This window comes from Oryzias latipes, chromosome 15, assembly GCF_053564925.1.
Source record: "Oryzias latipes strain Hd-rR chromosome 15, Olatipes_Hd-rR_3.1".
NCBI lineage: Eukaryota > Metazoa > Chordata > Actinopteri > Beloniformes > Adrianichthyidae > Oryzias > Oryzias latipes.
This window is the reverse complement of record NC_136251.1, coordinates 11280711-11294500: the sequence shown is the minus strand read 5'-3', so window position 1 is coordinate 11294500 and position 13790 is coordinate 11280711. Positions and strand designations below refer to the sequence as shown.

At 44.7% G+C, this 13790-nt stretch overlaps 1 protein-coding gene across 1 annotated transcript in view; it reads right to left on the bottom strand.

Moving 5' to 3' along the window:
• Positions 1-13790, bottom strand: part of LOC105353623 (cadherin-1-like) — a 74043-nt gene that overhangs the window by 33090 nt on the left and 27163 nt on the right. The window lies entirely within an intron of this gene.

The following is a 13790-nucleotide window of genomic DNA, read 5'->3' as shown; positions in this document are numbered from 1 at the left end:
GTAAATAGTCCCTAGGTGTGAATGTGAGAGTGTATGATTGTGGCCCTGTGACAGACTAGCGACCTGTCCGAGATGTCCCCTGCCTATCCTGCCCACAAGTGGTCGGGATAGGCTCCAGCAGCCCTGTGACCCCGAATAGGAACAAACAGATTAGAAGATGAATGAATGAATGTGCGAATGTGCTTATCCAGCCAATGGCACTGTAAGTATAAGGCAAATGCCCTCCGGGACAATCAAGCATATATTTGATAAATATATAAATATAATGTATAAACATATAAATACATAAATATAAATCTTTGATTTGATTTGGCTAAAAAGGCTTGAAAATTAAAAACAGGCGGTAAAAATGTGTTTGCAGAATCACGGCTGAAACAAACTGTAAACTCATTGCATTCCACACAACTTTCATTTATTGTTTGAAACAAATGTCTGTGACTTTTACTTAACAGAGTAAATATGTTTTGTTTCTCAGCTTTCTTTAGATCGTTATTACGCAGAGGATAAGATTTATGAACTATCGCTGCTTCGGGAACCACGCAACCCTAAATCCCAGGTAAGTTTTGGGTAACGGACACAATCCTGATCACATAAAATTGAAAATCATTTGATATTTAAAATATTCTAAAAAGAAATCTGATTTCTGGTTAATGTTAGCTTTTTAGCAAACATTTCTGGTTAGAATAATTGTCTAACAGCAAGACAGCTTAAATCCTGGCTTCACATGTTATCTTCGTGCATGTGTGGCTTTTCTTTGGCTTCCTCATGCTTTTTATAGTTATTTTTGTGACACAGCTGAGAACCAAATCTTGTGGTCGTCTCTGCCTGGCTTTAAAGTAGACTGGTGAAGGTGTCTTTGCCCTACGATTGCTGCCAAGAGGCTCCAGTAACCTGCACGACCAAAAGCAAAATGCGTTGTAGATTACAAGTGGATGAAATTATTCTGAACTGTATGTTTGCAGCTGGTCCAAAAATTGTTGGGATGGGAGCAAAAATGGGTAAAAAAGCAAGACCTTTCGATACCAGGGAGCTCAAGGAACATCTACATTACCGAAATAAATTAGCTGGCACCAGGTCTTAAGCAAGTGTAAAAGCAGGACTCAGTCATTTACCACTGTCTCATGCAAACCCCTTATATCCTGTTTTGATGCATCATTCTGGCAAATGCAGTTGTTATGGTGCATGGGGCTCATCAGTTGTTCTTTTTGCACTTGTGTTTGTCAGCCTACATCACCAACGACCCCTACCAAGCCTTCGGCCCCCCTGGACTGGGCCTCTGGTGTCACGACCAAACCAGACCCCTCTGTGATCAACAAGCACATCTGGAAGGTCGTGCATGTGAGAAATGCTTGAGGTGTACTTTTCAAATCAAGGGCAGACGTTTCGTGTCATTATTTCTTTTGTTCCTCTTTTTTTTTTATACAGTCTGTAACAGGAACTACGACCATGACCACGATGGTTCCATTTCTCAAGAGGACTTTGAGAACATCGCTGCAAACTTCCCATTTCTGGACTCTTTCTGTGTTTTGGACAAAGATCAGTAAGTGTGGGTCCCCTCTCTGAAAAACCTTTTCAACCAGCTCCCCTGTGAAGACAGCTTCACATGTTTGGCAGCTCTTAAAGACAGATGCAGTTAAAAGAGCTTCACAGAGGCGGCAACAAAACAACAAAACTTAGAAATAAACATGGCCGAATCAAAACAAAACAATCAATGAAATCACAACACAATTTTCATTTGAAAATGTTATTAATGTGATAAATATTTCACCAAAGTGCTTTACAGTCACTGCTGAATGCTCATGCCAATCTATAACCACCAGGAGCAAAGTGGGGTTTATTCTTTTGACCAAGGAGTATTTGACACATGAGCAAGGCAGGGATTGAACCTGCATTATTCCAATGAGGGATCAACTGCTCTACCTCTGCACCACAAAAAATTCAGTATTTCTGGCATGGGTGGCTCAAGGATTTTTTTTTGCAGTAGCTTAGGGGTTACTAAGTGACTGTAAGAAGTTGCTAATTCATTTTTGCGTAAAATTACACGTCCAAGAATAAAACTAACAGGAATGCATATTCATCCAATGTTAATTAATACCAGATTTACATTTTTGTCTTGTCAATAGATTGCACTTTTAAAATGTGTTAACTATCATAGTCTGAGAAAAGAGAAAGAAATGTTCAAGTGTGGTAGGAAAATAAACATTTATTTTAAAAGAGCTGTTGAGATTCTATATTAGTACCTGCATTAATCGCTTCTCCTTTGCTGTGCAGCAGATTTGCTGCTTGAGCAGAAAAAACAGCATTTCTGAGAATGGAGCCAAAGCAGTCTCAGAGAACTTTCCACAAAGATTTGCATCAATATGATATAGGTTCCTGTTGTTGCTTTTTCTTTAGATGATGACGATGTGTTCGAGTTCCCGGCTGTCCCCCCTACAGGTCCAGCTTTGGACACCCCGTCCCAACCGTCTATCACCCTGATGACCGGCTCAGCTCAGAGAATTTCTGTGCGCCTGCAGAGGGCCACCATCACCCAGGCCACCCAGACCGAGCCTCTGTGGCCTGAGCTCAGCTGGGGGGGCACAGAGAACGGCTCGCACACTTTTCCTAAAATGAAATACAGAACTCACAGAAAAGCATCTAAAAGTAAAGGGTTAGCCTGCTGGGAAAAGCTGAAAGTACAGCACTGACCCGTTTCCTCTGAATGCAAATCAGAGCCCACCCAGAATGGGGCGCCACACCTAAGGAAGGTAACCAAACAGCACCACTGCTACAACCAGATTCTCTAAAAACCCACTCCAATAGAAATTGTGTTTTTGGTTTTTTAACATGTTCTTGTGGCATTTTGTTGGTGATGGAGAAAGAAAATTAAGCTTAAAATTGAGTTTTTTTAATTCAAATCATTGTGGAACAGATGTGTGCTGTTTGAAAAAGAGCTTATTTGTGATGTAGAGTATACGCTGGGCAGCCACAAGCTCCCTGCTCCTCTCCACTCTGCAACGGGGAGGAGAAGGGGGAGTGGGGGTGCTCTGCGGTAACGACCCAGAGCCAAAATTCTAATGAACCACTGCTGCTCTGCAGAAACTATGTCCTAATGCATTGATAATCTTGAGATTTCATTTGACCTTGCACAACTTCAAGACACCCTGTGCCAGATGCAGCAAAGCAGCCCCCAAACAGAACTGAGCCTCCTCCATGTTTCACGGTAGGGACAGTGTTCTTTTCGTTGTATGCTTCATTTTTGAGTCTACAAACATAGAGCTAATGTGCCTTACCAAGAAGCTCCAGTGTTTTCTCATCTGTCCAATAGACATTTTCCCAGAATGCATTTTTGCAAATTCCAGTCTGGCTTTTTTATGATTTCCTTTCAACAGTGGTCTCCTCCTTGGTCGTCTACCATGAAGGCAACTCTGGCTCAAACAACCACGAATGGTGCGATCTGACACTGATGTACCTTGATCTAGGAGTTCCTCTTTAATGTCTTTGGATTTTGTTCTGGGCTCTTTGGATACAGTTCCAACTATCCGTCTCCTCAATTTTTCATCAATTTTCCTCTTCCGGCCACGTCCGGGGAGGTTGGCTACTGTCGCGTGGGTCAGTAGAATTATTATTCTGAATAATATGTGCCACTGTCGTCACCGGAACGTCAAGCTGCTTAGAGATGGTTTTATAGCCTTTACCTTTACGATGTTTGTGTATAATTTTGTTTCTAATGTCCTGGGACAGTTCTCTCCTTCGCTTGCTGTTGTCCATGTTCAGTGTGGTTCACACCTTTTCACCAAACAGCAACGTGACTATTTGTCTCCCTTTAAATAGGCATACTTTTTTGGTTTTGATAACAGCTGTGATGTCAATTAAAGGACATACCTGAGTTCATCATGACCCCCTGGGCAATTAGTTCTGTCTTTTATGGCAGTACCATCATTTTTGTCCAGCCCTATTTCATTAGTTTGTCTTTTTAAATAATTTTAATATATTGTTACTTTTGAACGTTTCAAGTCATTTCAGTGAGCATTGTGGACTTTCTTTCTTTAACTGAGGGGTACCAACTGTTTTGTCCACCACTGTATTGCCACAAGTTTCATCCTGGGTCCTATCTCCACGCGAGAAGACAGTGTTTCATCAAAGAACCAACGCCTCCAGCCACGCCACGACTCCATGCAAAAACAAGATTCCACTTGAGTCTCGACTCCTCTCCACGCCTCGACTCACTATCCACGCCACGCCACTGCTCACAGTCATTTCACCAGGATCACCAAGCCATCGGACATTCATCATCTATGTTCACCCACTGGTCCTCATCCAGAACAATAAATCAGTTAATTATTCTTACCATTCTCCTGTGGTCCTTCTGGGTTCCAGCATCTGGGTCGGCTCAGCCCAGCTGATTGTGACAATCATATTTCTAATTTTAAGATAAAGACATTTTAGACAATGTTCAAACATAAAGAAAAAATCATAAAGTGCTTCTTCTAAAGGTGAACCCTTGCTGCATTTCTTTTTAAAATCTACAAATACATGTCTTTTAAATATGAAAATGGCTTCATTTTGAGTCTTATGAACACAGACATACTGTTACTGTTCATCTGAGCGCTCCATTTGGGTTTGGATGCTTCATGTACCATCACATTGTATGGAGCAGAATGAAGAGGTCCATCTCTGTCTGTTACAGTTAACAGCACAGGAGCTGAGGCATCCCTGCAAACCTAGAAAAGAAAAGTCCTTTAGGTTCCAGTTTGGGATCATCATCTGACTGTTTAGTTTCTGCCTTATGCCTCCACTTTATGCTACTTTCAGCAATAAACTAGAGTTTCCAAATTTAAAAACTCCAATATAAAAGTAAACAGCATTTGCACATTTTTTCTTTATAGTAATTCCTTTCCAAACTAGCATAAAGAGTGCTGCAACATCTCTGAGTGATGATCCTGTTTTTGTAAATCTTCAGAATGGGCTTGGAAACATACTTTCATTTCCAATGAAAAGTCCATGTAAAAGTGCACATACGTGTGCTTCAGACTTTTGCATTTAAATCCTCACACTCACGTTATTACGTCCGTTTGCTGGCTCTTCAAACTAAACATGCAGCAATTGACCTCGCACTGAAAGTTGAGCCAGTTGAACTTTGACTAATCAGGGAGTGTAATTTGGTGGTGATAAATGGGTATCAGCCTTATACAAGTGCACGCACTTTGAAAAAGGATCATAAACGATAAAAATTAATAATTGCGTTTTGTGCCCGGTCAGAATAACACGACACCAAGTATTTCACATATGTAGTGCGTTCGAAAATAATATGCAAATTATATTTAAGTGTAAAAAAGATGAAGTTCTAGGATTTTCAATTAAACCCATGGATAAGATGGTGTCTGTGATCTTTGGATCACTGAAATCAATCTCAGACACATGTGATAATTAGTTTGCCAAGTGAGTCAATTAAAGGAAAAGGAGTTTCATAATATTAAGCAGACCGACATTTTCAAGCAGTATGGGAACAAAGTAAAAAAGGATCTCTGCTTCTGAAAAGTGTGAAACAGGTAAATGCCTTGGACAAGGTATGAAAACCTTGGATATTACCTGAAAACATAAGGGTGATCATCGTAGTATTAGGAGATTTGTGGCTGATTCAGAGGACACACAGGTTTGTGCAGTTAAAGGCAGAATGAGGAAGGAAGTGGTAGGAATCCTCTTCGGCTGGAGATGAGGTGAGCGCACCGAGGACAGTGGAACCAGCTTGAGGCAAGATGTGAGCGCCGTGGACGGCGGACCGGCTTGAGGCGAGACGTGGACGCCGAGGAAAGCGGAACCAGTTTGAGGCGGGACGTGAGTGCCGAGGACGGCGGAGCGGCTTGAGGCAAGATAGAGGCAAGGCGTGGGCGCCGAGGACGGCGGGATCAGCGTGGAGAACAGCGGAGAGCTCAGGATGAGGAAACCAGCGAGACCAGTGGAGCAGGAACCTGACGGCAAATGCAGAGCGAGGTGAGTCAAGAAGCTTAACTTGGAATACAGGAACTAAAAGACGTAAGCACCGGAGTGAGTAAAACGAACTGGGACTGGATACTGAAGAGTGGAGTCCTTAAGAAGGTAGGCAGGAGATGAGATGATGCAGGTCAGCTGGTTCCAATCAGCAGGAGCAGGAGCAGGAGCGCTGCGAAGGGGGAGGAGACTGACCGCAGCAACGTGACAGTACCCCCCCCTCAACGACCGCCTCCAGGCGGTCCGGGATGGCGATCCGGGTGGGCCCGGAAAAAGTCGTCCCGGAGGGAACGGTCCAAAATCATGGAGCGGGAGATCCATGAATGCTCCACCGGACCGTAACCCTCCCAGTCCACCAAATACTGGAAGCGAATGTCCAGGATGCGATCAACGGTGAAGGCAGGAGCGCCGTTGATGACCCGGGCGGGTGGTGGGGAAGCGGACGGCGGGCAAAGTGGACTTTCCTGGAAGGGCTTGATGTTAGAGATATGGAATGAGGGATGTACCTTCAATGCCGCCGGGAGCCGCAGTCTGACGCAGGTAGGATTGATGATTCGGTCAATAGTGTACGGACCGATGTAGCGGGGCTCCAGTTTGTGGGAGGTAGACTGCAGGGATATGTTTTTGGATGAGAGCCAAACATTCTGCCCGGGTTGGTAAACGGGGCCCACTCTCCTGCGCCAGTTGGCCGTCCGACAGTTACTGTCCCGAGAGCGTAGGAGAGCGGCCTTGGCCTGTCGCCAAACTCGTTGGACACGTTGTAGGTGGTGTTGAACAGAGGGTACGGCTAAATCCAAGTCATGAGAGGGAAACAGAAGGGCAGAATATACAAGAGAAGCTTCAAAAGGGGACATACCAGTGGCAGCAGAAGGATGGTTGTTATGGGTGTATTCTATCCAGACGAGAAACTTGGACCAACTGGATGGATTTTGGGCTGTGAGACAACGGAGAGCAGCCTCTAACTCCTGAGTTGCTCGCTCAGCCTGACCATTCGACTGGGGGTGGTAACCAGAGGTCAGACTAATGATGGCACCTAAAGCAGAGCAGAATGACCGTCAGACCTGGGAGACAAACTGGGGACCCCGGTCAGAGACAATGTACTTGGGTATCCCATGGTGTCGGAAGACTTGATGGACTAGGACCTCAGCCATCTCAGAGGCCGTGGGGAGCTTGGGCAGGGGAACAAACTGAACGGCCTTGGAAAACCGATCCACAATGAGTACGGTGGACCCCCAGTGGCAGGAAACTCGGGACGTGTGCCGCCCAGACCAGGACGTCGGAACGGAGAGAGGAAGGAACGTAAAGAGTGTTATCGGGGGGAGGTGGATGGTTAGGTTCCTCGTCTTGGGCCTGCTGGACACGAGTCTCAATGTCCCAAGTGAGATTGCCGATAACGCATGTGGGGGAAATGATGGGAGCTGCCTCCTGTTGGTCATGGGTACTGAATGTACGAGAGAGTGCATCCGGCTTAACATTACGACTACCGGGTCGATAAGTAATAGTGAAGGAGAAGCGATCAAAGAAAAGGCACCAACGGCCCTGACGGGAGTTAAGGCGTTTTGCAGTGTGGAGATAAGCGAGGTTTTTATGGTCGGTCCATACGATAAATGGATGTTCAGAGCCTTCAAGCCAGTGACGCCACTCCTCTAAAGCGAGTTTAATGGCGAGGAGTTCGCGGTTACCGACGTCATAATTTTGTTCTGCGGGGGACAGTTTCCGAGAGAAGAAGGCGCATGGCTTGAGTTTACCGGAGTGTTCTTCGCGTTGGGACAGGACGGCTCCAACCCCAGAGTCTGAGGCATCGACTTCCACGATGAATTGGCGTTGTGGGTCGGGGTATATCAGGATAGGTGCGGTGACGGACATAGTTTTAAGTTTATCAAAAGCAGTTTGAGCTTAGGGGTTCCACAAAAAGGTTGATCAACAGAAGGGAGTCTGGTGAGAGGGGCGGCGAGACTACTGTAGTTCCGTATGAACCTGCAGTAAAAATTGGCGAAACCAAGAAAACGCTGTAACTGTTTACGAGAGCTGGGAGTCTCCCAGTTAGCAACTACGGAGACCTTGGCAGGATCGGGTCGGATGTTGCCAGCTTCGATAATGAAACCAAAGAAGGAGACGGAAGTAACATGAAACTCACATTTCTCGGCTTTAACAAAGAGCTGGTTCTCAAGGAGGCGTTCAAGAACCTGACGTACATGAAAAGTATGGATTTCTGGATTGGGCGAGTAAATGAGAATGTCATCCAGGTAGACAAAAACAAATCTATTTAGAAAGTCGGGAGGACGTCGTTTACGAGATGCTGAAAGATTGCTGGGGCGTTAGTGAGCCCAAAGGGCATCACCAAGTACTCGAAATGCCCCAAGGGTGTCTTGAATGCAGTCTTCCATTCGTCCCCCTCTTTCATGTGAACCAAGTGATACGCGTTCCAGGGGTCTAATTTCGAAAACACGCATGCTTCCTGCATTGAGTCTAAGGCGGAGCTGATGAGGGGCAGAGAGTATTCGTTTTTAACAGTGATCTGATTCAATTCACGGTAATTGATGCAGGGGCGTAATGATTTGTCTTTCTTCTGGACGAAGAAAAATCCGGCTCCCACGGGAGACGAGGAGGGGCGAATGTGACCGGAAGCGAGAGACTCGTGAATGTACTTCTCCATAGCCAGCTTTTCAGGACCGGACAGGTTAAATAACCGGCCCTTGGGAAGGGTGGCACCGTTTAGTAACTCGATGGAGCAGTCGTAGGGGCATTGAGAGGGTAGCGCGCCAGCCTTACATTTACTGAAAACGGCCTTAAGGTCGTGATAACAAGGGGGTACCTTAGGTCGATTACTTATGGAGTGGGATCGAGATCAGGGGAAACTGTGGGAATGGCAGAGCGGAGGCAGTTAGCGAGACAGTGGGAGCTCCAGTTAGTGATGTGGAGATTAACCCAGTCGAACTGAGGATTGTGGCTGCGCAGCCAAGGAAATCCTAAAATGACAGGAGACTGGAAAGATTTAGTGATGTAAAATTGAGCATAGGGCGGCGGAGACGAGCTCCTCGAAAGTGGTAGCTTCGGGCTGTGAACATAGATGATCTTTAATTTGATCACTTAACGACTGGTAGAAAACGCCTTTTAGGGCGATGTTCGGCCAACCAGCCTCTACAGCTAAAATGCGAAAGTCGATCAGATGTTCACTTACGGATCTGTTGCGTTGTTTTAAGCCCATAAGTCGACGAGTAGCTTCCTCAGCTTTGTGGGGTTGGTCGAAGACCAGACAAAACTCCCCAATAAAGCGTTCAAAAGGTTCCTGGAAGATGGGGATAGCTGAGAGATACGCCTGGGCCCATTGGAGGGCTTTACCTCGTAGAGAGTTAACAATGAGGGTAATTTTACAGTGGTCTGCGTGGTAATACCGCGGGGCCTGCTGGAAAATTTGTTGACATTGTAGCAAAAAACCACCACATGAACTCACGTCTCCTAAGAACGGTTCTGGTTGTAAACGAAAGTTCTCCTGAGTCCATGAGGTGGTGGCTTGGTTAGAGCTTCCGGCAGCGGAAGCTGTGGAGATAGGGCTGGCGTTAGCAGTTCGTTGGCTAGTTAGCTCAACCAGAGTTTGGGAGATGCTGTCCAAACGGCGAAAAAGGTCTTGCTGCGCCGTGGCCATCTGGTTGAGCGATTCAGCTTGACGTTCGAAGGCTACGCCTTGTTGGGATACAGCGAGGCGGAGTCCTTCCGGGTCAGCTGGGTCTGAGTAATGGCCAGTTCGTTCTGTCATGGTGACGTCGTAGACGTGACTGACACAGACGCTGAAACCCGGAAGTAACTCGCGATCCGAGAAGTAGTTTTAGAAGAGATTTATTTTTACAGTTTCCTTGTAGGGGGGGGGGGGGGGTAGGAATCCTCTTCGGCTGAATATGAGGCGAACACACCGAAGGCCGGTGGAACCAGCATGAGGCAAGATGTGAGCGCCGTGGACAGCGGAGCGGCTTGAGGCAAGACGTGGGCCCTGAGGACGGCGGGATCAGCGTGGAGAACAGCGGAGAGCTCAGGATGAGGAAACCAGCGAGACCAGTGGAGCAGGAACCTGAAGGCAAATGCAGAGCGAGGTGAGTCAAGAAGCTTAACTTGGAATACAAGAACTAAAAGACCAGACGTAAGCACCAGAGTGAGTAAAACGAACCAGCACTGGATACTGAAGAGTGAAGTCCTTAAGAAGGTAGGCAGGAGATGAGGTGATGCAGGTCAGCTGGTTCCAATCAGCAGTCTGGGTTGTGGCGATGCTCCCATCGCCAAGCTGGCTCCTGGTATGAAGATATTCCCAAATACTGTTTCCTCACAGCAGAGCCAAGCCTTACTTGTTTGTTTATTTCTTTATTAATTTCTTTTTTTATTGTTACAGTTTCATAGTCATTATTCATTCTACGTGGGGGCCATGGGTCATATGTTTTAACAGAGGGGAGTGGGAAGGGTGAAGGGTGGGTTGGGTTTTTACTGTAATATTGTGTGTTTTCTGTTTTTAATGTTAAAGCGTTTCGAGCAGCACAAATGCATGAGAAGCGCTATTTTTATAAAGTAAATATAAACAGTGGATATAAATATAAATAAAGTCCTCACAAGTCAAAAATAAAAATACATAAAGTGGTTGTGGTGGCTTCATGTTGTTTCTATAATGTCATATTTCCTGTTTTGAAGGTTGAAACCCAACAACAATCTGCTTCATCTGTGTTTGTGTTGCAGACTGTGGTGTGAACTGTCATAATCAATGCCGGGAGCTGCTGGTTCTGGCCTGCAGGAAACTGATTCGCTCCGGATCCATGAGCAGCGTCTCCCCGGCCAGACTGAGTCACAGCTCGCTGCCCAGCAGCCCCTCACTGCCCACATGTAAAGGTCATCTTCACTTCCTGATCACGTGTGGTCTGCACAAACCTTTTATGCCTGAGGCGCAATTAAACTGCCTTCAACTTTTTGTAATTTGGGTCATTAAAAGAATGTGATTTACTCATTAAGTGAGTTATAGATTTTAAAGTGCCAAAATGTCTTTATGAACTTTTTTTTACAGGATATTAAACATATATGTTTGCTGTAATCTCATGCAACATTTATTTTTGACTTCTGCTTCATTCAGATAGATCTCAAACTTGTGGCTTATGCACATTTATCTTTAGCCATTTCCCCTTTCAAAAGACATTTAAAAACAGGCATCAGAGGAAGCTGATGAAGATAATCTGAGAATGGAGCCAAAGCAGTCTCATAGAACTCTCCACAAAGATCAGCATCAATATGATATAAGTTCCTGTTGTTACTTATTCTTTAGATGATGACGATGTGTTCGAGTTCCCGGCTGTCCCCCCTACAGGTGACAGCTCGTCCCAACCGTCTATCACCCTGATGACCGGCTCAGCTCAGAGAATTTCTGTGCGCCTGCAGAGGGCCACCATCACCCAGGCCACCCAGACCGAGCCTCTGTGGCCTGAGCTCAGCTGGGGGGGCACAGAGAACGGCTCGCACACTTTTCCTAAAATGAAATACAGAACTCACAGAAAAGCATCTAAAAGTAAAGGTTTAGCCTGCTGGGAAAAGCTGAAAGTACAGCACTGACCCGTTTCCTCTGAATGCAAATCAGAGCCCACCCAGAATAGGGCGCCACACCTAAGGAAGGTAACCAAACAGCACCACTGCTGCAACCAGATTCTCTAAAAACCCACTCCAATAGAAATTGTGTTTTTGGTATTTTAACATGTTCTTGTGGCATTTTGTTGGTGATGGAGAAAGAAAATTAAGCTTAAAATTTAGTTTTTTTTATTCAAATCATTGTGAAACAGATGTGTGCTGTTTGAAAAAGAGTTTATTTGTGATGTAGAGTATACGCTGGGCAGCCACAAGCTCCCTGCTCCTCTCCACTCTGCAACGGGGAGGAGAAGGGGGAGTGGGGGTGCTCTGCGGTAACGACCCAGAGCCAAAATTCTAATGAACACTAATGCTCTGCAGAAACTTGGAAAAATGACAGTTTTTTTTTAATTCAATATTATTTTGGCTAAGAACAGCGTACTGGTCATCATAATTAAAGACCAATGATAATGGTTTTACAATGATCAAAAGATGACTGGAGTGGGTCTTTTTCCTGACTTGTTGTGCATTTACAGTTAAAAACCCTGATTTAGTAGCTCTTTTAGTAAGAATGAGTACTTCCAGATTCCAGTTGGCTCATCCGTGCCTGACTGTGTACCTCGTCTCTGGCTCACCTCTACTACTGCTCCTACAACTGGCTGTGGATCCTGTCTCCGGCTCGACTCGCGCCCCTGACTGTCCCCCCAACTCTGGATGAAGCTCGTCTGCTGGACTTTAAATATGTAGTTGTAGAGATTGATAAGTTAATTCTTCTCTATGAGTTCTGGTACATTGCCTGTCCGTCCTGGGGGAGGATCCCTCCTTCATGTGGGAACCCCTGAGGTTTCTTTGTTTTTTCCGGAATCCGTTTTTTTTTGGAGTTTTTCCTTACCGAGAAGGAGGGTCTGAGGGCAAGGATGCCAGTATAGCTTAGTCAGTTTGTTAGTTTAATTTAGTATTTTCCTATTGAACTCTATGTATTCATGATGCTTTTGAGTTTATGTTTCACTTTTCAAATTCCCGATACGAAGCCCATCGAGACGACTGTTGTTGTGAATTTAGGTTATACAAATAAAATTGAATTGAATTGAATTGAGTATGGGAGGATGGATTACAGGCTCAAAAAATGATCTTTTTTCCTTTAAGGACGGCTGACTTGGCTGCATCAAAAGCTGGTTCTGCATGACCGGAACCAGAAAAAGGAGGTTCTTCTCACTTGGGAAGGCTCTAGACTGCTGGAAATCGCCCTTCAGTGACCTCAGGTTACCTAGTAGACATGGAGGACATGCAGCTCGGTGGTAAATGAACGACTGCTGTAAGGCACCCAGATGGACCAGTGCAAAACAAGGACTCCAGTCTTGAGTTTAATGCAACAATCAAACAGGATGCAAATGTGCACGAGGTCCAGCTCAGAGAATTGGCTCCAACAGGACAAAGTTTGGATGAGAGATGAAAGTGGTAAAAAAAAAAGGAACTTGAACAAAAACATTGTTCCAGCAGTCAAATGTGCAAAGTTTATTGTAAATATTTCCATGTTGAGCTGACACAGGGGAAACAGCAGGGACCTGAAAAAAGCCTATCCATCAATAAAAAGTGCAGCCAATGAAAAGGTTTATAGTCAATACCAACACAAAAGTCTTTTATGTTCCACAGATATGAATGCCACCAAGTAGTATCTCTTCAATTCTTGACTGAGTTAACCCAACAAGTTTTTTGTTTTTAGCTGTAATATTTTTTTGTACTCCTGCAACTGTTGCATTTTAAACTGCATGTATGCTTCAAAAGAAGAATATTTAGAGTGGAAGAGTGTCTTTAGCTCATGAATGAACAATTCTGCATTCATTTTTAGCAAAATGTGTCAGGTAATATACAAATTTAGTAAATTGCCAAAATAAACAAATAAATAAGCAAGTTAAAGGTGGTAAAAGGCCATGTTTCTGAGGGGATTCCCATCTGCTGCTTCACCCAGAACTTACTCAGGTTATCTGGGAAATGCATTTACTCCATAAGACAAACAGCAGATCGTCTGCAAAAAGGATGACTTTTATGTAGCATATGTCAGTGACAGAACAAGCTTTTGTCAACAATGAAACTTTAAAGACCCTTTAAAACTATTTACAAGGCACAACAGGAACCATCTTCCATAAATATTTTGTTCAGTAGATCTTTAGCGATGTGATGCCTGGCCTGATTTTCATCCAAAATGTCAAAAAGCATTTTACAAATGAAAT